We start from the raw sequence: 25,204 nt of genomic DNA, 5'->3' as shown, positions 1-25,204 counted from the left end.
AGGAGAGAGATGCATTAATTCATTAACTCATTGTTTCACATTTGTTTTCAACATCTACTATGGCATACTGTAATGTGCAAGGACTCTGGGCAGTATAGCATGGAGGTAAGGAGCCCCAACAGCCCAGTTCAAATCCCAACTCAGCCATTTAGCAGCTGTGTACAGTGAGCAAGCTACTCAACCTCTCTGTGCCTCAGTTTCCATATCTGTAACACTGGGATAATAATAGTCCCTAACTCACAGGATGAATTACTATATTCCAAACAGTCCCTAGTAACAGAAAGCTCTAGAAATGTAGTTCCTATGACGATAAGTCTAAACCCTCCTATGACCCAGAATGTACTCTTCACCATTCTGAAGACTCAGTGGAAAAGCTTTCTCTCCCTGGTTTTTGAGGCGTTGATGGTTTCTCCCTCCACTGGCCCCAACTCCTTTAGAGTTTATCAAGCACCTATGACAACTGTCTGGCTCCTCTTTTTTCTGAATGTAACCATATCTTGATCTTGGTAGGTTCCAGAGGGCTGAACCATGTAGTAGCCATGCATGAGCCCCCCTACGCCCACCTCTCAGGTACCCAGGACAGCTGTTAAGCACACAGAAGAGGTTCAGAGATTTCTGATCAACTTGGGGCTAATGTCACCTCTCTGGGAACCATCAAGTGAGGGGACAAGAGCTAATGGATGGGAAACCAGCTCCACAGAGCTCACCTGTCCTCAACCCAGTTACACCCAAAATGAGTTTGCATACACATAACTTCCTGAGACCTAGCAAGGGGAGGTCAATGGAGATTGCAGCTGGAGGAGTCTCTCAGTTACAGGGAAATGTCAACGTAATAGCTCTAGGACATGAAGGGAGGCATAAAACCTGTCTCCTCCCCTCCATAACCTTCAGGGGACTCACCATTTGTAGGGACTCCTTCCAACATCCTACTAATTCAATAAAGTTCCGTGCTCCCCAAGGGCTCTCTCCAAATTCAGTGGAAGATGGAGTTCCTCTTGGAATAAAAACTAAAGTAGCAACCCCGTTACTCTTTTCCATTTTACTTCTCAGCACAGTATATTACATTGACTCAGCGTTCTTGAAACTACAAGTTGGGACCCAGGAATGGGTCATGAAATCATCTGAGTGAGGAATAGCCAATAGGGTTTTGGGTTTTGATTTGTTTTGGTTTTTTGTTTGTTTTTTCCATGTCTTTCTTTTTAAATAAAGTGAATCAGAACAGAAAACATCAGAGCACGTTCATACATTGCCTTACATACAGTAAGGGATAAATGAAACTTCTGTTTCAATGCATATGTGTATGGAGGGGCTGGGACACACTGCCAAATAAATTTCTTGCTGTAGAATTAGTTCAAAAGTTTGAGAAATGTTTCTCTGTTATTTTTATTGTTGATTTTGTTTGTTTGCTTACTGTCTTTCCTGTTTACCACCACATGGCTCAGGGCTTGAATGTGGTTGGCCTTAATATATGTATAATGGATGGATGATTAGAGGGAAGAAGAGGAAGAGGAACAGAGAGAAGAGGAAATAGACCAAGCCATAAATTTCTCATGACTGTCAAAAGCTGAAATTTAGGCTCTTAAAAAGCCTTTTTTAAAACCACATGTGCTTTTGCGGCAGGCTAAGCTCTTACGATAGGAACAGGAAGTAAAATAAGAAACACAACCATGGGAAGCAGGAAGATAAAATAATTCCTTGTAGATCAGAGGACTATACACTTGGAATACCAAAGGGAATCAACTGGAAAATTCTTAGAATTAGCAAGACAGCAAGTATTTAGAAAAATGTTTGAATAGGAGAATGAAGATATAAGCATCAATTGTTCCTGGATATGCTGACAAATACCAGCTGGTACATATAAATGGGGGACAAGAATGAGAGAAGGTAGCTGTGTGGATACCTTCCATCTGTCTCTCTCGCTTCTTCCCCTCTCTTTATGGTCAGTTTTTACATTTTAAATCCTAAATATGTTTGGAATTCATTCTGATGTCTGTATGAGGATCTAATTTGATTATATTCCCACAAATAACCAATTGTCGAGAAGCGGACATTAAAAACCTGAAAATAATCTAGATTAAATTTTAGCTGATGTTAAGATAGGGGAAGGCTTTTCTAAGTACAAGATCAATTGGGTGAAAATCACCAACGAAGAGAATGAGTAAACTCATTACTTAAAAATAAAAAGCATCTCTATTTCAACATCATCATCAACAAAATTGAGAAGCAAATGACAATCTCGGAAAATATCCACAATTAGGGTAGATTAGGAGTATCTTCCTTAATATATAAAGAACTCTTCCAAATCAACAAGAAACATCAATAGAAAAACAAACCCTGAACATGATTGAAGGATTCACAGAAAAAAATATAAATAGCCAATAAACACATGAAAATGTTTAATACCATACTTCCCATTACAAATTGGCAATATTTTTAAAAAGATCTGTTAGGGGTAAGGAACACAGGGAGGCAGAGAATGAATTATTTTGCAGCCTTTCTTTAAAGCGGTTAACAAGTGGTGCCTGGGTGGCTCAGTCAGTTAAGTGTCTGCCTTCTGCTCAGGTCATTATTCCAGGGTCTTGAGATGGAGCCTGTGTCAGGCTCCCTACTTAGTGAGGAGTCTGCTTCTCCCCTCTCTTTGCCACTCCTTCCACTTGTGCTCTCTCTCTCTCAAATTAAAAAAAAAAAAAAAAAAAGCTACTTAACAAAATATACTGAGAATCCTTCAAAAGTTTGTACAGTATTATTTGTAAAAGAAAAAAAAATCAATCAAAGATGCCTAACTGGAAGGGAAAAGTATATATAAATTATGGTATGGAATATTATGCAAGCATTACATTTTATATTCCTAGAGACTTTTTTTAAGATTTTATTTATTTACTTACTTACTTATTTGAGAGAGAGAGCAAGCGGCATGCAAGCAGGGGTGGGGAAGAAACAGAGGGAGAGAATCTTCAAGCAGAGTCCTTGAGGAGTGCAGGGCGTGATCTCAGGGATCATGAGATTGACTACCGGACACTTAACTGACTGAGCCGCCCAGACACCCCTATTTCTACAGATGTTTTAATGAGAAATGGATATGTTCAAGAGATACATTTTTTAATCCGAACAAAAAGAACTGTGTATAGTACGACTTCAATTTTATTTTGGAAAGAAAATTATATGGGCATAAAGAAAACTAGAAAGAAAAACAGATGTCTTTAAGAAACACTGAAAAAATTAAATTGAATTAAATTTAAAAATAAAAAAATAAAAATACACATAGATGCAAAAACAGGAAAGCAAGTAGTGGGATGGTGAACACTGGTTCCAGGTGATGGGTACCTGGTGGGGAGGAGGACCTGGAGGATGGGGAGAGGGGTACCACACACATAGTTAGACAGAGATCTTTACCAAGGACATAGCTTTTGTTTGGGGTGGAAGGTTCATGGGTTCTTATTATATTATCAAATATAAAATGAATATTAAGATAAGCCATATAAAATTGCAAATAATCAACTGCTTTTAATCTTCCAAAATGGAGATTTTTAAGAGTTCACTTTAATGAATAGATAGATGACAGACAGACAAAACTGGCCATGACTGTACCAATGCTGAGATTATGTCATGTCTAAGGACTGTGATTAATCCGATTTTGAAAGAGATTCAGGAGACAAATCACTAAAATGTTACTGGTGTTCATCTCCTAGTGGGATGATTAAGAGCAATTACTCTCTTCTCCTTTATGTTCTATGAGAAAAAAGGAATATTTTATAAATGTCAAAATACATGTTAGTCTCCTTGCCTTTCTATTCTACTCTAAGAGCTAATCTTGGCTCAAGAAGACATAAATCTAGGACCAAGTCCTTGACCCACCTATGGCTAAGGTTCAACCCCTGGAGTTGTATAATGACTATTTCTTAAAGATTTATTTATTTATCTTAGAGAGAGAGAGAGAAAGAGCATGAGCAGGAGAAGCAGAGGGAGAGGGAGAGAGAATCTGAAGCAGACTCTATGCTAAGCAAGGAGCCAGATGCAGGGTTCGATCCCACGACCTTGTAATCATGACCTGAGCTGAAACCAAGAGTTGGCTGCTTACCTAACAACACCACCCAGGTGCCCCTCTAATGACGATTAATAATAAAATAATATTGGCAATAATAGCGCATGATTGCTAGACATACCACATGCCCCATTTACCTCATCAGCTCCTCCCCACCACCTATGAGGGAGAGACTGTATTTGTCCCCATTTTACAGATGAGGAAACTGAAGCTCCAACCAGTCAGAGAACCTGTCTAAGGTCACAGAAGGAGAAAATGGCATTCCTGGGAGTCTAATCCTAGAGTCCAGAAACCACTGTCCCCTGGCACATAGACCGCTAGTCCTTGAGAATAAATAAAAGACAAAAAGAAGTTTATTCTTGTCAAACACCACAGTAAGAAGATGCTTTGAGGAAGGGGATTCACTCCTCAAATAGCAGGTGTCAATGAGGACCCAGAATGTGGGCTGAGAATGAGAAAGCCCAAGAGCAGAGAGCAGGACTCAATGTTAAACACCAATCATAGCAGCCTTTCTGGTTCAGAGCCTCCACTGCTGAAATGAAGCATATAATAGTGTCCCTGGACACTGTGAGTCACGCCTGAAACATTTAACTTATATCGGACTCAATTCAATTCCTCAGAAATGAGCCAGCATTCTCAAGATACTGCTGCTCTCCAGAATTGTACCAAATATCTTCCCTGAAACCCCTGGCATCATCTCTCCAATCAGGAGAACCAGAGCCCTCAGCCTGCTCTCCTTGCCCATCTTCCCCCACTGCCCTTCTGCTGCACCCGCACAACTTTGAACATGTCTCCTACCTTTGCACAGCTGTTATTCTGTCTCCTCACCTTCCTAACACACACAAGCACACATGTGCACAAGTGTGCATGCACACTCACACACGTGTGTACACTCACCTATGTACCCATACAAACATATACATATATTTCTCCAAGCTACCACCCTTCAAGTCTTAGCTCAAATGTCAGCAAAAACAGAAAGCTTTGTGATGCTTTTTGTCTGGGTCTGCATCAAATCTCCCTGTTACAAGCTCTTGCCACACTGTGTGGTTTTCCTTTGTAGCACTGACCACAATTTCAATTAAATGCTTCCCTGAGCAATGGTCTATTTAACATCTGTCTTGCCCAGCAGTCCATGAGTTTCATGGGGGAAGGGCCCTTCTGTCTTGCTCAGTAAGCATACAGTACACGGACTTAGGGTACGTGGAAGTCACCAAATAATAGTGGAAAGGAAGGAGTCACACCCATTTTAAAGATGAAGAAATTGATCCCACCATAAACCAGCAGTCACCAGGACTTAGCCTTCTAATCCCTGGAGGGTGACATACATTTAATTCGTTAACACTTTTTTTTAAAAGATTTTATTTATTTATTGACAGAGTGAGAGAGAGACCACAAGTAGGCAGAGAGGCAGGCAGAGAGAGGGGGAGAGCAGGCTTCCCACCGAGCAGAGAGCCCGATGCAGGGCTCGATCCCAGGACCCTGAGATCAACCTGAGCTGAAGGCAGAGGCTTAACCCACTGAGGTGCCCCCGAGTAAGAGCTTTTTAATATAGAACCACGATATCATTATCACCCCAACATAATTAACAATGATCGCTTAATAAAAACCAAATACCCAGTTTATCTTCAATGAGTTCAGATCTCAAAAATATCTTTTAATGGTTGTTTTGCATGAATCTGTAAGGTTCACACATTACATTTGGGTGATGTGTCTCTGAAGTCTCCTTTAATCCATATTGATTCTCCTTTTCTTCATGCCCTTCATCCATTGAAGAAACTGGGTCATTTGTCCTTCTGTATTTAATTTTCAGAAATGACTTTCCCATCTTGAATCTATGTCTTTAGCAGGGGCCTGTGATGGGATGCTACTGACATGGCATTCTCCCCCTGCCTGGACTCCAGGGCACTCTTCTGCCTTCTGAATTCAGCAGGTATCACAGACTTTATATCTATGCATGGTTTCAGTTCAGTTAAATGCAAAGAACACAGACAAATAACTGCTTGATCCTCTCTTAGCAAGGTAGATCCCAACACTCAGAATCTAAGAACTGTCCAGAGCTGGGGACGTAAAGGGGCTCACAGCTCCAGGAAGCAGATGGAGTATCTGGGGTACAGAGAACACCATAAAACCAGAAGGGGGCAAAACGCCTCAATAAGAAGCCCTTGGAGAATCCTCTTCCTTTCTCTGCCAGGGGTTAGAGAGTTTCCTCCAGGGGTAGGTCTACATGATTAGACATTTGAAGTTTGACTTTGCCCTGTTTACTGCCCACATGCCCTTACCTAGAGCCCTATGTGGCTTTGGAAATGGACAGCCCAGAAAAGCCACACAACTTGGTTTTCAAAGACAAGAAGCTACTACAGGCTACAGAAGAGTTGGGATGTAGGAACATATGCAGGGATGTTTGCTAGCACTCTGGACAAGGTGGCTATCCAAATGGCCTTCCAGCTGAGGATCTCTATAAATCATGGTAGAAGTTTACCTCTTTGAGACAAACAAGCTCAAAAAATCAATCTATTCTCTCCATCTCTCTCCACTGGAGTCTTCAGACTTCTAGAGGATAATAAAATGTTCCAATTAAATAGAAATCACATTTATCTTTAGTTTTTCTAGGTTAAGCCAAGACCCAGATGAGCCCCTGACTACAGGGGCAGAGGTCCTGAATCTAACATTGGGTGAAGTATATCTGCTCATTCATCTATTCAGTCCCCTACCAACAATCCTGATTGTCTATTATAGGTTTGGGTCTAGTGAATGTAGGGATAATGGTAATCACAATAACATCTAACCTTCATGCATCTTTTACCACTTGGTATCATTCTAAATGCTTCATTACATTTACCTATCACAGTGAGAACTGCCCACTAGGGTAGACACTGATATGACTGTTGTATTAGTCATTTATTGCTACCTAACAGAGTCTCATAAACTTAAAACAACACACATTTATTATCATGTGGTTTCTGTCATAAGCCTAGACACAGCTTAGCTGGGTTCTCGACTTCTGGGTCTCACCAAGCTGCAATTCAGATGTCAGTGGGGCTGTGGTCTCATCAGACACTCAAATGAGGAAAGATCAGCTCCCAGGTTCCTTCCGGTTATTGGTAGGATGTATTTCCTTGTGGCTACAGGACTGAGGGTTTCATCTACTTGATAGAGGCCACCATCAGCTCCTAGAGGCTGTCTGTAAGTCCTTGATATGTGGGTTTCTTCAAGTTGGCCACTTGCTTCACAGCAGCTTGCTTCTTCCAGGCCAGCAATGGAGAAAGAAAATTTGGTAGCAAGATGGAGTTTTATAGAACATAACCATGGGAATGGTAACCTACCATCTTTGCCACATTCTACTCACTGGAAGCAAGTCCGGGGTCCTGTCCACATTCAAGAGAATGTCATCAAACATCAGGAGACAGGATCATAAGGACCAATGGAAAGTCTGTCCACCACAAGCATTATGCAAATAATAATAATAAAAATCAACTAAGTCTCAAACAGTAGAAGAAACTTCCCCTGTCATATAGCCAAATGGAAGACCTGGAATTCAAAGCCAAATCTGAAGAACTCCAAGGCCCATGATCTCATCCATAAGTGCATTATTCAAAGAAGCATCACTGCCCTCCAGGAGTCATGGTCTCCCTCACCTAGAATAGAGACAGCAACAAATCCTTCTGATCAAATTTGGAAAGAATCTAATAGATGAATATACAAAGATCCTAGACTAGAAGTAAGGTTCACTCTGCCTGGCGGCCCTTTGTGCCTGGTCTTAAGATGAGTTAGCTGAAAAGAGAAAAGATGGGAGAGAACGCCAGGTGGGTGTGACCACAAGTGCAAAAACAAAGTGGCCGTCATCAGGTGCCAGCATGCCCCCAATACCAACAGAATGTTTTGTGTGGCTAAAATGAAATGAAGGAGGCTTAACAAGGACATAGAGCAGAAAGGGCAGACTGGAAATAGGCTCTACAGGGTGCTGAACACCCAGCATGGGATTTGGGGCTCTGAGCCATGGGAGCTGGTAAAGGGGGCAGGCACCATTACACTATGAATGGCTCTGGCTGGACTCAAGGTAGCCAATTAGGATGTTACAGCATTTGTTCATGCAAGAGATAGAGTAGAGATGTGCTGACAAGAAAAGGCACATTTGAAATACGTTTTGGGGGGAAAGTCCCAAAGTGAGAGTTTTGATAGAAACTAAAACCCAGTTCCCTTAATGGAGGTTGGGGGTGAACAGGGGGGAACACAGTGATTCCTAGAGCGCCAGAGAGCTTAGAGAGGGCAGAGAATGGAATGATATGGGCTCTCTGGAAATTGTTTAAAACACACTATTAAATGCCTGTACTAATGGAAAGAGCCACCCAAAAAAAGACAACTACTGTGTGATGCCACTGATATGAGGTCCCTATATAAGCGAATTCACAGACACAGAAAGTGAGTGGTGGTTACCAGGGTCTGGTAGGAGGGGGCAGGAGGAGCTAGTGCTAAATGGATATGTGGTTTCTGTTTGGTAGTTGAGAAAGTTCTGGAAATAGATGGAGATGGTTACACAACATTGGAAATGGGCTTAATGCACTAAATAAGATGCTTACAAATGGTTAAAATGATGTTTCATGCAACATGTATTTTATCACAACCGTTATCAGAAAAAAAAACAAAACAAAACAAAAACTCCTTTCTTTGAGAGACGCAACAGAGAGGCACTGAAAGCAATAGCACACCTAAGCATGCCCAAACACCAGTGCCCTGGTCTGCTCCACTCCAACAGAAGCCAGGTTCACAAAATGAAACCCTCAGGTGCCAGCCCTCAGACAGAGCCATTTATCAAAACTGACAGTCAAATGGAATTCCCTGGTTATCAGCTCCTTACCCACTCTCTTCAAACTTCATCAAAATCAAAATCAAGATGCATTTGCTTAAGAGACAGGAACAAAAGCAGAAAAAGGGAGGGTCACCTCCTTGCAGGCTCTCTGGCCAGGCTGCCTGGACCCTATCAGACACACTTTGGCAGCCAAGTATTGGCCCTGCTCATTGAGGGAGCCAGGTTCAACCCCAAGGCATTCATTAACTGTCTGATTCATTGGGTGAATAACGATAGGGCTTCTAGGTGAATCTGTGTCCAATGCTGAGGGCCAGCCACAGCTGGGAGCTCACAGACAGGGAGTGGGGAGACAGGGACAGAGCAAGAGGCCCTTTCCATCACTCTGGAAGCCATCTCCATGCCGAGACCTTCAGATTCATGGCCCCACACTGACCACTGTCCTGGACTGTGTGCCCACACCCCAGCTGACTTTTTGTATCTCTCCTTGAAGTTGTAACTTGCACCTCAGGGTTGCTGCCTTCCACTCCATACCTCTAGTGTTCTATTAAATCTGAGAAATGAAAGAATGAGTCAGCCTGGCCCATGTCTTACAAAACGAGTGAAGTGCAAGGGTGAAAAGATTCTGGACAACTGTCAGGCAGACGAACATGTGTGGTCCCTAAGGCGCTCCAGCAGTTCGCACAGGCTGCAGGACAATTCCCCAGCAAATCCAAAACACACAGAGGTTGGGCTTTATTTGCCCATATGGATGCCTCTGTTTCTCTCCCGAAGATAAAATAAATCAAGGAATGAGGGAGCTTAAGAAACATCCTGAAGTATATCCATCCTCAGTGCAGTAGACAGGCCTCCTACAAAATGTTGTTATGGGTTGAATGGTGTTCCCCAAAAAGAAGTCCACATTTTAACCTTCCATGCTTGTGAATGTGACCTTATTTGGAAATAAAGTCTTTATGATCAAGTGAAAATGGGGCTATTAAGGGACTCAAATCTGGTATGACAAGAAATCTGGAGAAGGAGACAGATATATGCAGGAGAAAAATGATGTGATAGTACAAGGAGATGACCACCTGTAAGCCAAGGAACGCCAGAGGCTACCAGAAGCCAGGAGAGGAGCATGAAACAAATTCTTCCTCACAGCCCACAGAAGGAACCAATCCTGCCAACGCCTTGACTTTGGATTTCTGGCCTCCGGATCTGTGAGGGAATAAATCTCTTTTGTTTAAGTCATACAGTTGATGGTATTTTCTTTCATCAGACCTAGGAAACTAACACAGATGTCCACGTACTAACCCCCAGAGTCTGTGAATACGTTAGGTTACACAGCAAAGGAGAATTTATGGTGCAAATGGAATTAAGGTTGCTAGTTGGCTGATGTTGAGATAAGAAAGTTATCTTGGATTATCTGGGTGGGCCCAATGTCACAAGGGTCCTTATGTGTGGAAGAGGGAGGCAAAAGAGAGAGAGATGTGGGAGAAAGACTTAACTGGCCATCACTGGCTTTGATGATGGACATTGGAGCCATAAGCACAAATGCAGTGAACTCTAAAAGTTGAAAGGACAAAAAGATGGATTCTCCACACTATAGACTGAATATCAGCACCCTCCCCAAATTCAGATACTGAAATCCTAAGGCCCAAAGTGCTGGTATTTGGAGATGGGGCCTTTGGGAGGTGAGAAGGTCTTACCGGTGGAGCCCTCATGAATGGGACAGGTGCCCTTCCGTATAAAAGGAAAAGCGAGATCTAGACATGTCTCACTCCTTCTCCCACACAAGGACACAGCCATCTGTAAGACAGGATATGGGCTCTCACCAGATACTGAATCTGCCAGTAACTTAATCTTGAACTTTCCAGCCTCCAGAACTGTAAGAAACAAATTTGCTTATAAGCAAGCCACTCAGTTGATGACATTTTGTTGTAATAGCCTGAATGAACTAAGACCAAAAATGGTACTGAGAAGTTGGAGTGCTGCTGTACAAACACCTGAAAAATGTGGAAGAGCTTTGGAACTGAGTAATGGGTAGAAGTGGGGAGGGTTTCGAGGTACACGCTTTCATTGTTGTGAACAGACCATTCAGGGCAATTTTGGTGAAAACTCAGAAACAAGAGGAGGGTTTTGGAGAAAGCCTCAATCTTCCTAGGGAATACTCATGTGATCTGGAACAGAACCTTGGTAGAAATATGGGCGGTAGAGGCCATTCTGATGAGGGCTCAGACGGAAATGAGGAGCGTGTTACTGGAAACTGGAGGAAAGACCAACCTTATTATAAAGCAGCAAACAACCTGGCTGAATTGTGTTCACATCCTAGGGTTTTGTGAAAAGTAGAACTTCCAAGGGGTAAGATCGGTATTTGGCTGAGGAAATCTCCAAGCAAAGTGTTGAAGGAGTGGTCTGGTCCCTCCTGACTGCTTCTAGTAAAATGTGAGAAGAAAGAAATGACGTGAAGATGGAATGGTAGAGCAAAAAGGAACCAGAACTTAAAGATTAGGAAAATTCTCAGCCTATCCACATTGAAAGGAATGGGAAGCAAGCTCAGAGACAGCACCAAGGGTGTGGCAAGTGCCCCTTGAGTAAGAAGACTGGTACAGAGCAGCTGCCTCAACAGAAGCTATACGTTCTCATTCAAGACAATGGAAGGATGACTGCAGAGGCAATTCAGAGATCATTAGAGCTGCCACCCCATCACAGGTTGCCAGTCTGTGGTACACTTGTCCCCCCCTTATCCACAGTCCCACTTTCTGAGTTTTCAGAGACCATGGTCAACGATGGGCTGGAAGCAAATGATCCTCCTTCTGACACATCATTAGAAGGGGAAGGTCATTGGTAGCCTAATGCTACGTCACAATGCCTACGTCATTGACTTCACCTCATCTCCTCAAGTGGGCATTTTACCATCTTATATCATCACAAGAAGAAGGGTGAAGACAGGACAACCAGATATTTTGAGAGAGACCACATTCACGTAACTTTGAACTGGTATATTGCTATTTGTTCTATTTTATTATTAGTTGTTGTTAATCTTTTACTGTGCCTAATTTATGTGACTTCTGACCTCCAGAACAAGTGAATAAATTTGTATTGTTTTAAGCTACTAAGTTTGGGTAATTTTTTTTAAAGATTTTATTTATTCATTTGACAGAGAGACACGGCGAGAGAGGGAACACAAGCAGAGGGAGGGGAGAGGGAGAAGCAGGCTTCCCGCCGAGCAGAGAGCTCAATGTGGGGCTCAATCCCAGGACCCTGGGATCATGACCTGAGCCGAAGGCAGATGCTTAATGACTGAGCCACCCAGGCACCTCCAATTTGGGTAATTTTTTTTTAAAGATTTTTATTTATTTATTTGACAGAGAGAGACCACAAGTAGACAGAGAGGCAGGCAGAGAGAGAGAGAGAGAGAGGGAAGCAGGCTCCCTGCTGAGCAGAGAGTCCGATGCGGGCCTCGATCCCAGGACCCTGAGATCATGACCCGAGCCAAAGGCAGCGGCTTAACCCACTGAGCCACCCAGGTGCCCTGGGTAATTTTTTACAGCAGCAGTAAAAAATGAACACACCAAGCTTCTTTAAAACCTCATGTAAAACTGGCTTTCCAAAGGGGTAAAAAATATATATGTATATTTGGTTTTGTAACTAGGAAACATTCCTGCAGTCTAATTGGGATGGTATAAGGGGTTAACAAATGGCATTAGTGATATGAGTTTCTCACCAGCCAAAATCCTGGATTGAATGCCCCACGGCAAGTCTAGCTTCAGGAAGAGCTTAATTAGGCCTTAAAGGTGCCACCAGGATCCAGTCTTCTCTCCATGCCTATGCCTTGCTCCCTCTAGGTGGGCCCTAGCTTCCCCTTAGAGTGACAAGATGACTACCTCAGCTCCAGCATCACATGTACTCTCCTTGAAGTCCAAGGAAGAAAAGAGTAAGCATCTCTTTCCAGTCTCCATGGCTTTGTTTGAGCCATGTGTCTATTCTGGAACAAGTCATTTGGTCTGGGGAATGCTGTGTGGTAACTGACTGAGGGGCCAGTCATCCTTGGGGATGCAGCAGTGGCGCTCCATCCCAGCCAACTTCAAGCAAAAATGAGGAAGGATTATATGTGCTAATATAGAAACATACCCACAATTTTGTTAAATTTTAAAATGATAAAATACATATTTGTATATTCACATATCATTTTATATATGTTTTAAGATATTAAATAAATAATATATACATAACTCATAAACATACATTGTTAAATAAAAAGTTGATGAAGGCTAATTTCTTTTAAATCTGGGTACTAGTTCACAGCTGTGATTAGTTTATTAAAATTCATAACCAGTCCCCTTGTTATTTGCACACATTTATGTATATATGTCATACTTTAAAAAAAGGGTTTTTTAAAGTAAGTTGCAGAATAAAAATGTAAAATGTTATGATGCTATTTTATTTTTTTAAAAATTTTATTTATTTATTTGAAAGAGAGAGAGAGAGATCACAAGTAGGCAGAGAGGCAGGCGGGGGGGGGGGGGGGAGGGGGAGTAGCAGGCCCAGGTGCCAGGAAAGTCACCCAGGCACCCCATGATGCTATTTTTAAGAAGAAGGAGAGGAGGGGCACCTGGGTGGCTCAGTGGGTTAAAGCCTCTGCCTTTGGCTCCGGTCATGATCTCAGGGTCCTGGGATCAAGCCCCACATCGGGCTCTCTGCTCAGCGGGAAGCCTGTTTCCTCCTCTCTCTCTGCCTGCCTCTCTGCCTACTTTTGATCTTTCTCTCCATCAAATAAATAAATAAAATCTTTTTTAAAATAAATAAATAAATAAAAATTAAAAAATAAAAAGAAGGAAAGGAGGAGTAAAGGAGAAAAACATGGCAAGGGGGGGAGAAATTATAAACAGAGTGAGAAAAAGAGAAATACCTAAAATGATCGCCCCCAACTTTTGAGGGAGAACAGCAGTTTTCAACTAGACATGTGGCAATGTGTGAAGACAGTCGGAGTTGTCACAACTGGGTGGGGGGGGGGTGTCAGTGCTACTGGCACTGAGTGCCAGAGGCAAAAGAAGCCACTATACATCGTGCAGTGCACAGGACAGCCCCACAACGAAACAAGGAAAGATCCAACCCTATATGTCAACAGGGCCAAGGTCAAGAAGCCCTGTTACACAGGGAAAATGTAAGGAGGGAGAGGTGTGAGAGAGGATTTTTCCTCTTTAGTGCTACATTCTTTAGGATTTTTACAAAAAGCATGCCTTACCTTTATCATTAAAAAACAAAAATGAAAACAAAAACAAAAACAAAATCACTCCTCATGGTGACAATGTAGATCAGGGGCCAGCAAGTGAGTCCCACAGGCCAGATCCAGTCCACTGCCTGTCTTTGTATAGCTCACCAGCCAAAAGGGTTTTTAAGTGTTTAAATGACTGCATTTTAACTGGCTGAGCACATACCTACAAAATATGCTTGACTTTGCCCACTGGCCCACAAAGCCTAAAATATTTACTATCCGGCTTTTTACAGAAAAAGATTGCCAACCTCTGACATAGACCATCACTTTATGTTTCCCATAAAAAGACCCACCCACACCACCCCACCCCAGCCTCTGTCCAAACTAAGCATGTGTTAAATCTTTGAGAGACATTCTATAGAGAAGGAAAGTAGCAGAAACCACTAGGTCCCTATGCTGGTGTATTAGTCTCCTATTGCTGCTATAACAAATTAACACAAACTTCAAACATGAATTTATTATCTTACAGTTCTGGATGTCAGAAGTCTGAAATGGTTCTCACTGGGCTAAAATCAAGGTGTTGGCAGGGCTGGTTCATTTCTGGTGATTCTGGGTGAGAATCCATTTCCTTAACCTTTTTTCCGCTTCTAGAGTTGAATTCTTTGGCTTGTGGCCCCTTCTCCCATCTTCAAAGCCAGTGATGCCCAGCAGTGTCCTTCTCACATTGTGTCCGTCACTCCCACTCTGATTCTCCTGCCTCCTCCTTCCATATTTAAGGACCAGTCGGATTACACTGAGCCCCCTCAAATAATCCAGGATAATTTCCTCATCTCAAAGTCAATTAAGAACCTCAATTGCTTCCACAAACTTAATATCCCTTCTCCATGTAACATAGCATGTTCACAGGTTGCCCAAATTAGGACATGGATATCGTCAGGGGCGATTATTCTGTCTGCCACATCAGACTTGTATTCACCTGCCCCTCTAGGAGAACTCTAGCATCTCCTATAGTTATCTGCAGCTATGATATTATGTATCAGCCAGTGCAATATAAACGAGTTGTTTGGGGGCGCCTGGGTGGCTCAGTGGGTTAAGCCTCTGCCTTAGGCTCAGGTCATGATCTCGGGGTTCTGGGATCGAGCCCTGCATCGGGCTCTCTGCTCAACAGGGAGCCTGCTTCCTCCTCTCCCTCTGCCTGCCTCTCTGCCTACTTGTGATCTCTGTCTGTCAAATAAATAAATAAATTTTTTTTAAAAAATGAGTTGTTTGTACAATTTCCAGAAAGTCTCCTTAAAAGGAGGGGAAACCTCCTTAATAATACTTTTCAATTCTACCGCCTAAAATCAGATGTAATGGCTGGAGCTGCGGCAGCCATGGCAGGCCAGGAAAATACCACCTCACAGGGCATGACAGAACGGAGAGCTGAAAGGAGCCTGGGTCTGTGACAACTTTATGGAGTCACCATTTCAGAGCCTGTCTTGGATCTACTTCTATATGGTAAAATAAAAGTTTGTGTGTTTGAGTTTCTATGGGGGTGTGGGGGCAGTTCTGTCACTCACAGCAAAATAAACTTCCTAACAGATTCTGAGGATGAAATCATTAATTTATTCATTTATTCCTCAACATGCATGTATGAAGAGCTTTCAGAGTGCTAGATGATGGATATGCAAACAGAAACCTACCACAGTCTTTGGACACCCAAGAATTCATGGCCTCGTGGGAAGATAGTTCAAGCCTAGACTGCAGTACAATATGGTGCTTGCTTTCTAGAAGTATGACTTTTGGGCTACAGAGGCATCCGCTCTGCCTGGGGGAAAAGAGAGAATGTGTAGGAGTCTGCAGCTGGTCAAGGTAAGAGAATATTCCAGGCTGCAGGAATATCGTAAACAATGGCAAAAATCACACAAGAATGCAGTCAGGGGGAAACAATGAGATAGTCAGTTGGTCAACATCCCAACAGGCAAAGTGGGAAGGAAGAGCAGGAGACGTAATTTTGGGGGGCTCACATGTGTGAAGCTAGAGAGTTCATCTTATATGCTGGGGGGCAACAGGAAAATCCAGCCGGCCAGCTGAGCAGTGAGGGGTGAGGTGTTAAGTGTCTGAGCCCCTTTTCATATGCCCAAGAGCCCTCGTGATGCAAATGTGCTCAGGACCCTTCCCCAGCCCTCCCACCCCACCCCAGGTCTTTCAGTGAAGGAGGAAGACAGGCCTGGCCCCCTCAAGCTTCCAGAATCTAATTCTTGTCTCTACACCTTGTACATCACTGTGCTAATTTTAGTTCCTATTTAATTTTCCTGTTGTTAGCTTTGACCTCTTAGCTGGTGATTATTAATAAACCTAGATAGAGTAAACCACTTTGTATATACCCTCCCAAAAAAGTTGCAGACTTTCAAAGTTCAAAATAAGATCTATAAATTATTCCATCTTGGCAAACATGGTACCTCCCCTAGGCAACGTGAACTGTTGGCAGAAGCTTAAAAGAGGCATTCATTTCCCCCTCTCTTTGCATCTGTGGTTTAGATGTGCAAAAATATGGTTCAGCATTTTTACTCTAACACGGATCTATCCACACTCCTGCCCCCACTTGTCTCCCCAGCAGAGTAGGAGGCCAATCAATCCAGCATTATATCAGTCAGGCTTGCCTCTTGACATATTCAATGGTGGTGCTGATTGAGAGATTCGCAGAAAACAGACAAGGTCACTGCTGAAGTGCAGGGTCAAGGTGGCCCTAACAAGCCGCCCATTAAATGGGATGGTACTCACCTCTTTCCCTGAGCAGGGGACCCAAAACTTAGAGAGAAGCTGCAACTGCACAGATAATGGGATATATGGGATCCATGTCACTTTGGCTTATAAAGGACACTGGTAGCCCTTTAGGCAGTTGATCCAGGTAATTTAAGGGGGAAAAGCAGTATGGCTCTTTGAGAGGAATGTCCTCTAAATTATCTTTGTCCATGCCATTCTACTGATGAAGACTTTCTCATTACTAATTACCATTCTTGTTGTCGAAGGACACTGTTCGGAGGCTGGTGTTCAAACCTCGTAAGATGCACTAGGGGTGAGGGAGGTTTTAATTCAATATTTTTTGAAATATTGTATGTTCTCTTCACTGGGAAAGTGGAAATTTTCAGCACATGTAAAGGCTCTGAGAAGATCTGCAGAAAAGCAATCAGTGAAGCTCAATATCCAGAGGGAGTTTTGATTTTAGCTTTGTCACTTCCTATTGTATAACTATGTAGGGTATTTGTAAGAGTAAAATTAGAGGGGGAAAAGGCAGGTAAAGCACACAGTAAGCACTTAACACAACACATATTTGCTCTTATTATTATTACTATGGAACCCAGCATTTATCAATTTTGACTGTTCTATTCCCTCATGGAAACACCTGTTACATCCTATGAAATGGTTTTCCTCAAAACACTGTTTGGGAAAGATTGCAGTAGATCATTTTGTTTTAATCTGACAAACAGTTATATAGGCCATGTTATGAGCCAGGCACTATTCTAAGTGCTTTATACATACTAATCCATTTAATCCTTACAACCACCCAATTCAGTGAGACAGGTATGATGAATATACTTATTTATAGATGAGGAAATCAACGTGCTGAGGGATTGAATACTACATATCTTACCCAAGGTCACACAGCTAGTAAGTGGCTGAACTTGAGGCTTCTAATTCACTGAAGCTACTTTCCTATGACCCATCTTCTCTTCTCCCCATATGGTCATAAGACCTCATTTTTACCAGGTTCTTCTTCTGCTCAGTAACCTAGAATGCCTCCTCCTCATCACCACATCAAATTCAAATTCATTCTGACTCTATGCCCAGATGATCCTCAGTGGCCTGGGGTGCAGTTTCCAAATTCATTCTGATTCTAGACACTCAAGTCTGCCCTTCCTTAATTGTTCCCGGGCTTGGCCAATCCCTTTCACTTCCTGGTAAACTCGTATTCATCCTTCAAAACCCAGCCTAAAATTCATTGCTTCTGAAAGCTCTCTCTGAGTGCCTTCACCCAGGACAGAGTGACTATGCCAAGCTTTATATGCTCTTTCAAATTTGGAAGAACCTCTAGTAGTTGGCATTTGGCAGATCTTAGTTTGATCCACTGTAGTGGACAGAAACCCTTCCCTCTTCTGGCACAAACCCTGACTTTCCTTCACAACTCTCGTCCTTACAGGGGCTGAATTTACTCCACCCCATCCCCTGGAATGAGTCTGTGACCTGTGTGTGGCTAAACAGAGGAATACACAACCCCTGGCTACAAGGATTGCTGAGAGGTGATCATCTGACCCAATGCATAAATCCCAAGACTCCTGATGGATTGGCCTGGACACATATACTAGCTTTCTACAGGACATAGGCCCAGGAGATTAAAAGCCTGATGCCACAGTCCGTCCAGTGGAAAGGCACTCTTGAAAGCAAAGCCAGCAAAGAGGATAGTGGAAAACAGGAAAAGGGGGAAATAGAGAACAAACATGAGTCCCTATGACATTAGTCAAGCCTCCAGTGTGAGCCCTACCTGAAGCAGTTCTGTTCTTCAACTTCTCAACTATGTGAACCAATAAATTTCCTTTTCAGCTAAGTCTTCTCAGCTGGGAGGCAGGGCAGTGGTTAGAGTTAGGGTGTTAGGGTTCTGTCACTTATAACCCAAGAAGCCCATCTAGCACAGTCTCTGGACCTTGACTAGAGTTCTCTAACACCAATCCCGTCTAACTCCTCTCACCAGGGCCTGATTCATTATCTAAAATATCCTTCAAATATGTGTTGCAATGAAATTCTATTTGGGAGTTTCAAAGTGTTTTCTTGAGCACAAGCTTAGTTGATCCTGAGGATTGAGTATGCAATCTTAACCCCATTCCACAGATAAGAAAAGTGAGGCTCAGAAAATTTAAGAATCTTGCTCCAAATAATGATAGAGCCCACCTATTCCATATCTTTGATCATTCTAATGTTTTTCACAGCATACACACAGCCGGTGCTTAATCAGTGCCAGTGGACCAGGCCTAAATGGCCCGAAGCTCCTGTGCTGGCATTCTGCTGCCCTGCATTTGAAGAGATCTGGTGGAGGTCTGACAAGGAGGCAGTATGGCTCAAGTCTGTATGGCCGTCATCTTCCGGCCTGAGCACCTTTTCCTTCCATCTCACCTCCCTGGCAAACCTACATCCTGGATGAACACAGTCCACTTTTACCTGCAGGCCACTGGCGCCCACCCCCAGGGCCTGAGCACACTTGAGAAAGATTCACATCCATGCAGACTGGTGCCACTTACACATGCACGGGTTTCCGATTCTGCCAGACCCTCAAGGTTGCCTTGTAATCTTTCCATTTCCCTAAGAATGAATGGAGACTTGGCTGTGTCTCCATAGTTTTGGAAATCCAGCTATTTCTCAGCATTTGGAGTGTGAAATTAGGCAGATGGAACATCCAGATTTCGGACTACACTGCATCTGGAAACCGTGGCATCAAACAGACATTCGGGGCTGGTTGCTATACAGCGTGTGGTCAAAGGAGGCATTAATTCCAGTCCATTCTTGATCACTAAATGCAGCCCAGCAAACCAGGAAAGAGCACGAACCCTGGGGTCTTTGGCCTCAAATCCCACCCCCTCCTCTTACTCTGTGTGATCTTAAATGTAGACTTAAGATTTGGGCTTTCTAACCCATAAAATGGGCATAAAATACCTCCAAGAAATGTTTAAAGGATTCAGAGAAATAAACCACAGAGACACACCATAAGCTCTCAATAAATTATCTGATGTTTGCTCTTTAATTTCCTTAAACATAAAAAGACACCCAAAACCTTGCCAACTGAATCGGAACACAGGTTTTACAAATAATTAAATGAGGTCAGCACAATTTCATTGAAGCTGCTCAGACAGCTTCAGTGATAAATAAGGCAACTTTTTACAAGCGCATCTATTAGAACATTAAATTAGTCAAACATAAGGAAGCGCGCAAGAAAAATACAGACTAGGAGGTGAATCCTGTTTGCAAATCAGAACACTATAGAAATGGCCACAGATTGCAAATCATAAATTCCACTTTCCAGAAGCTCTGTTATATGTAGATACCAGAAGGCAAATAAAAGCATACTTAAAGATGGTTTGGCAACGTCTCTTAAGGGAAAAAAAAAAAAAAGACGAAAATGGCATGATTTCACAGCACCAAACTCAAACAAGGGATAATATATAATATCAGACCCAAAATTTTTCAAAGAGCTGAATAATGGTTGAATAACAGCTGAATTGGAACCATTCAAGCATTAAAAAAAAAAAAAAAAGATAAGAAAAAAAAGATGTGACTCCTTTGGTCATGCATTAGAAATGATTCTTTCAAATACCATTTGAGTTTCAGTTAACTCGTAGATGCCCTGAATGACAATATCACATCTCCAAGACACTGGAGAACAGCCTGAATCTTTGCGGGAACACATTTAGTCTAGAGCAAGTCTTCTCAACTGTGGGTAGGGAGCAGGGTGGATTTTGTCACCCCAGGGGCATTTGGCAATGTTGGGAGACATTTTTGGTTGTCACAACTGAGAACAACAGGGACTCCACTGAATCTACTGGACAGAGACCGGGGATGCTGCCAAGTCTCCTAGGGGCACAGGACGGTCCCCACTACAAAGAATGATTGGGCTCAAGTATCAAAAGCACTGAGGTTAAGAAGACTTGCTCTGAAGTTAGCCAGGCTACTTTCTACTTGCATGAGCCTGCTGGGGCTCTCCAAGCCTCAGATAAGGGGGGAAATCATAGGATCTACCTCTTAGGGTTGTTGAAGATTTTGATGAGATAGAAATAATAATAATAATAACACCTACCATTTGCCAAGCTCTCATAATGCACCAAGCATTGTGCCAAGAGCCTGTATGTGTATTATTTGAGTCAATATTTATAACAACACTATGAAAGAAGTAACACAACTAAGATGTCGCTGCTGGAGCGGGAATGGGTTTCAAACCGTGGCAGCCTATGTCTTCACCTCTTCATTCTCCATACTCACAAGTTTGGTCCACAACCTGGTATCATCAGCATCTTTTTTTTTTTTTTTTTTTGGGTCAGAGAGAGAGAGGGAGAAAGCAAGCACAGGTAGACAGAGTGGTAGGCAGAGGCAGAGGGAGAAGCAGGCTTCCTGCCGAGCAAGGAGCCTGATGTGGGACTCGATCCCAGGACACCGGGATCATGACCTGAGCCGAAGGCAGCTGCTTAACCAACTGAGCCACCCCAGGCGTCCCTATCATCAGCATCTTGCTAGAGCAAAATCTCAGGCCACATGCTAGATCAACTGAGTCCAAATCTGTATGTGAGCCAGATCCCCAAGGGATTCGTGGACATATTAGAGTCTGAGAAGCAATATGCTAAGGACAGTGCCTGGTTCCAAAGTAAATAATAAATAAAGATTAATTAGGGGCACCTGGGTGTTTCAGTGCATTAAAACCTCTGCCTTCAGCTCGGGTCGTGGTCTCAGGGTCCTGGGATCGAGCCCTACATCAGGCTCCATGCTTGGTGGGGATTCTGCTTCCCCCTCTCTCTCTGCCTGCCTCTCTGCCTACTTGTGATCTCTCTGTCTGTCAAATAAAAAAAAAAAGATTAATTATTTGCATTGTCATCACTGCTTTTAGCCTACAGAGAGACTCGTTAGAGTAAAATTCAGACTCCAAGTCATAACATATATGGATGTGGCAAATATCTCATGGAGGAACTTTGTCAACACCAAACATCCCCAAGGGTGTCAGGTCTGCCCTGCCTCTTTGAAGGACTCTATCAAACTTGATAAAAACTAGCTGTCAAAAAGGGAAGAGCCACTACGCCCAATCTAGCTCTTCTGATTCTTCAGCCATTGTTCCTCCTGCAGCATCTTCTGCCTCTCTCTGTGGCTTATCTATTTCATACTAGAGTGTGAATGACTCACGGCATGTGCTGCTTCACCCAGGGGTATCTGCATAACTCAAACCATGCTTTCTGTCTCTGTTTGACAGAAGAACTGAGAGCTCTGCTGCCAAACCTCAAATGCTGAGTATGTCCTCCTCATATTAGCTGCTCTGGGGACATAGGATGGTGACATCACAAAGCACACTCTGTCTCTCTAGTATTTCCTATTTTTTAAATTATATAAATAATGCATGAGTGCATCCTCAGTATAAAATATTCAAATTACGTGGAAGAAGTATATAGAGTACAAAGCAGAAGTCCTTTTCACCACTGAAGCCATAGAGTGTTCAAAGCAGAGACTCTGGACCCAGTCTACCCAGTAACATTCCTTAGTAGCTCAGTGTCCTGGAATACCTTAACTTCTCTGTGACTCAGTTTCCTCATATGCACCTCAAATGTTTGAGGATTAAATGTGACAATGCCTAAGAAATGCTTATCTCGGATCCTGGCACACATTAGGTATTAGCCATGGCTGTTGCTCCCATTTCTCTTGAAAGGTAAGCCCTATTATCAGCTTGGTGTGCAGACTTCCAGACCCTCTGTTAAGCACCTGCCTACATATGAACCCTGAAAATATAGGTATGCCATTAGCATGAAGATGACTGCACCTGGCCTTGCTTCTGCAACTTGCTTTACAGTTGAACCAGACCATGGGGATATCTTAATATTAATCACACAAATGTATCCTTCATTCTTTTTTTTTTAAATTTTATTTTATTTTATTTCTTTATTTGAGAGAGAGAGAGACAGTGAGAGAGAGCATGTGCGAGGAGAAGGTCAGAGGGAGAAACAGACTCCCCGTGGAGCTGGGAGCCTGATGCGGGACTCGATCCCGGTACTCCAGGATCATGACCTGAGCTGAAGGCAGTCGCCTAACCAACTGAGCCACCCAGGCGCCCTCCTTCATTCTTTTAACAGCTCCTTTGGATGGGTGTACCTTCGTGTGTGGAACCATCCCCCTGCTGGTGGGCATTTAGGTAGTTCCCACCTTTTCCCCCACTGGAAGTAAACTGGATGTGCTGAGGCAGCCAAGCTCCAAGCATGTCAGACTTGGGAAGTGGAGCAGCCAGGAAGCAGAGCCAGGCGGAGGATGGTCTCATCAGAGTCTCTGCCAAGGACGGGAAGGATGACGACAATCTGGGGCACACTCAAAATAAATAATTGTCCTTAACCCTCTCAAAATTGGGAAGCGCATCGTTAGTCACTGGCTTCCTGTCACAGCTGGTAGCTGTGCCCTTTCCCTCCCCACCAGTGCCCTCAAACTGCCCAGTGTGAGGCCATGCCCAGGCCCACAGGTTCACAGAAAACAAGGGCACCTGCTCTGTGGTAATTTCTCCCTCCTCCAAAGCTCTAAGTGTTCATTCCCCAGGGAAGAGGCAAAGGAACAGAGCTTCCTCTAGCCAGCAGAGACATGAAAGACAACCCAGTACAGCAGTTCTATGACTTGGTTAACAGCAGAACACTGAAATCTTACTCAGAATCCTAATTTACAAAGCAGATAAAAGGGATGGCCTTGATTGAACAGAGCTGGGTGGTTGGAGGGGAAAATGTACAGCTTCATTTTCCCCCGAGATGCCTGTGGTCCTCCAGAAAAATTTATAAACCATTCATTCATCTAATCCTATTTGTTTTTTAGATTTGGTATCTAGACCTCAGAGAGGGGAAGTTATTCACTTAAGGCCACACAGAATGTAAGTAGCAGAATCCAGGGGAGGGCTTTGGTCTCCTCACTCCTGACTCCCAGACCACTGTGATTTCTGCTAATTTCTGCAGCTTCTCTAATACCTGTACTTGTTTAGACTTAAGTGTGAATGACTATCTCATTCGGAGCCAATTCTCTTTCCATTAGAGCCAGACTTCTCAAACCTATAAAGCCCAAATATAACTCACAGAATAAATAATGCAGATCTTCCTCAATGTTTCACTGACATTTTTGGATGTGGAAAGCTACACAACAACTAGGAAAAAATTATAAACACTGCTTTCTATTTAAAAAAAAAAATTGGCAGAAATTAGGGATGCCCTGCTGGCTCAGTCAGTAGAGCATGCAACTCTTGATTTCAGGGCCATGAGTTCCAGACCCATGTTGAGCACAGAGCTTACTTGTAAAAAATTGGCAGAAATCAGAACTGAGTATGAAATTTACCCGGGCTTTATGATTACACTGGAAACTTCAAGTAAATCTTGCCCCTATAGTCAGACTAATCCTCCATTACACTCCTCCAGCCATGGCCCCTCATGACATGAAGCCACAATCCCCTGCCACTGAGATACTTTGGTGGAAAAGCTGAAGTCTTTAGTTCAAGGAATGACTCATTATTGACAAAAATATAGACAGCAGAGTAAGGGAGAGATTTTCAATGGGGGAAAGGTCTATGTCAAGCCCCTGAAATCTCTGCTCTGCCTAACACAGAATTACAAAAGCAACATTTATTGAGCACTTACTGCATGCCCAGCACTATGCTAAATACTTTGTAAGAATGACAGGGACATTACCATTATCTCCCATTTTACAGATGACAAAATTGAGGATCTGGAAGCACACCTGAGGTAAATAACCCAATTCACTGGTGGAAGAAACAGATCTAGAAACTTTTCCTTTCTTAGAGGGTGACCAACTGTTCCAGTCTCATCCAGGGCTTTCTTGGTTTCAGTAGTGAAAATACTGTGTCTAAAAAACTGGCATTCTCTGGCATAAGTAAGATAGCAGGTCACCCTACCAGAGGGCCGGTAGAGGCTATTCAGAGAACACAGATATTTAATACTGATGGTTTTAAGTTCTTTGCTCTGGGATGCCTTTAACAGGGTTAACTAGGGCTTTTTCTGGGGATTTAGAAGAGATGCTATCTCCTCCTTCTGAGTTGGATAAAAATAAAGACTCTGAATATGGATGCAAGTGTTGGAAAGTGAGGGTCCACTTAGGTGACCATTCTAGACAGCACATTTCTGATACATTCCATTGTGCTATTTTGACTAGAGTAACCAGTTAGTCCCCTCGGGCCAAGGACGTCCCCAGCTTAAACTCTGCAAGTCCCACAGACTCCCTTAGTATCAGGCATAAAGGACAGCTGGTCACCCTACTTCCTTATTAGAAACCATGGCTGAGTGCTTGCTTCGGCAGCACATATACTAAAACTATGGCTGAATATTCCAGAAAATGCAACTTTAGCAACAGAATGCAACAGCATTGTCTCTTGTCTACTCCCCCTACCCTTTTTTTTTTT

General features: G+C 43.0%; 1 protein-coding gene and 1 long non-coding RNA gene across 6 annotated transcripts in view; one reads left to right on the top strand and one right to left on the bottom strand.

Annotated features, from left to right (window-relative positions):
- Positions 1-25,204, bottom strand: part of RBFOX1 (RNA binding fox-1 homolog 1) — a 2,072,285-nt gene that overhangs the window by 1,944,319 nt on the left and 102,762 nt on the right. The window lies entirely within an intron of this gene.
- Positions 52-19,779, top strand: LOC125090408 (uncharacterized). The gene is made up of 6 exons (XR_007124325.1): positions 52-105; positions 6,647-6,717; positions 15,394-15,543; positions 15,685-15,897; positions 18,227-18,326; positions 19,011-19,779. It is a non-coding gene; the product is annotated as an uncharacterized LOC125090408 (long non-coding RNA).

Source organism: Lutra lutra, chromosome 18 (genome assembly GCF_902655055.1).
Source record: "Lutra lutra chromosome 18, mLutLut1.2, whole genome shotgun sequence".
Lineage (NCBI taxonomy): Eukaryota > Metazoa > Chordata > Mammalia > Carnivora > Mustelidae > Lutra > Lutra lutra.
Note: the sequence above shows the minus strand (reverse complement) of the source record. Positions and strands in the feature narration are given on the sequence as shown.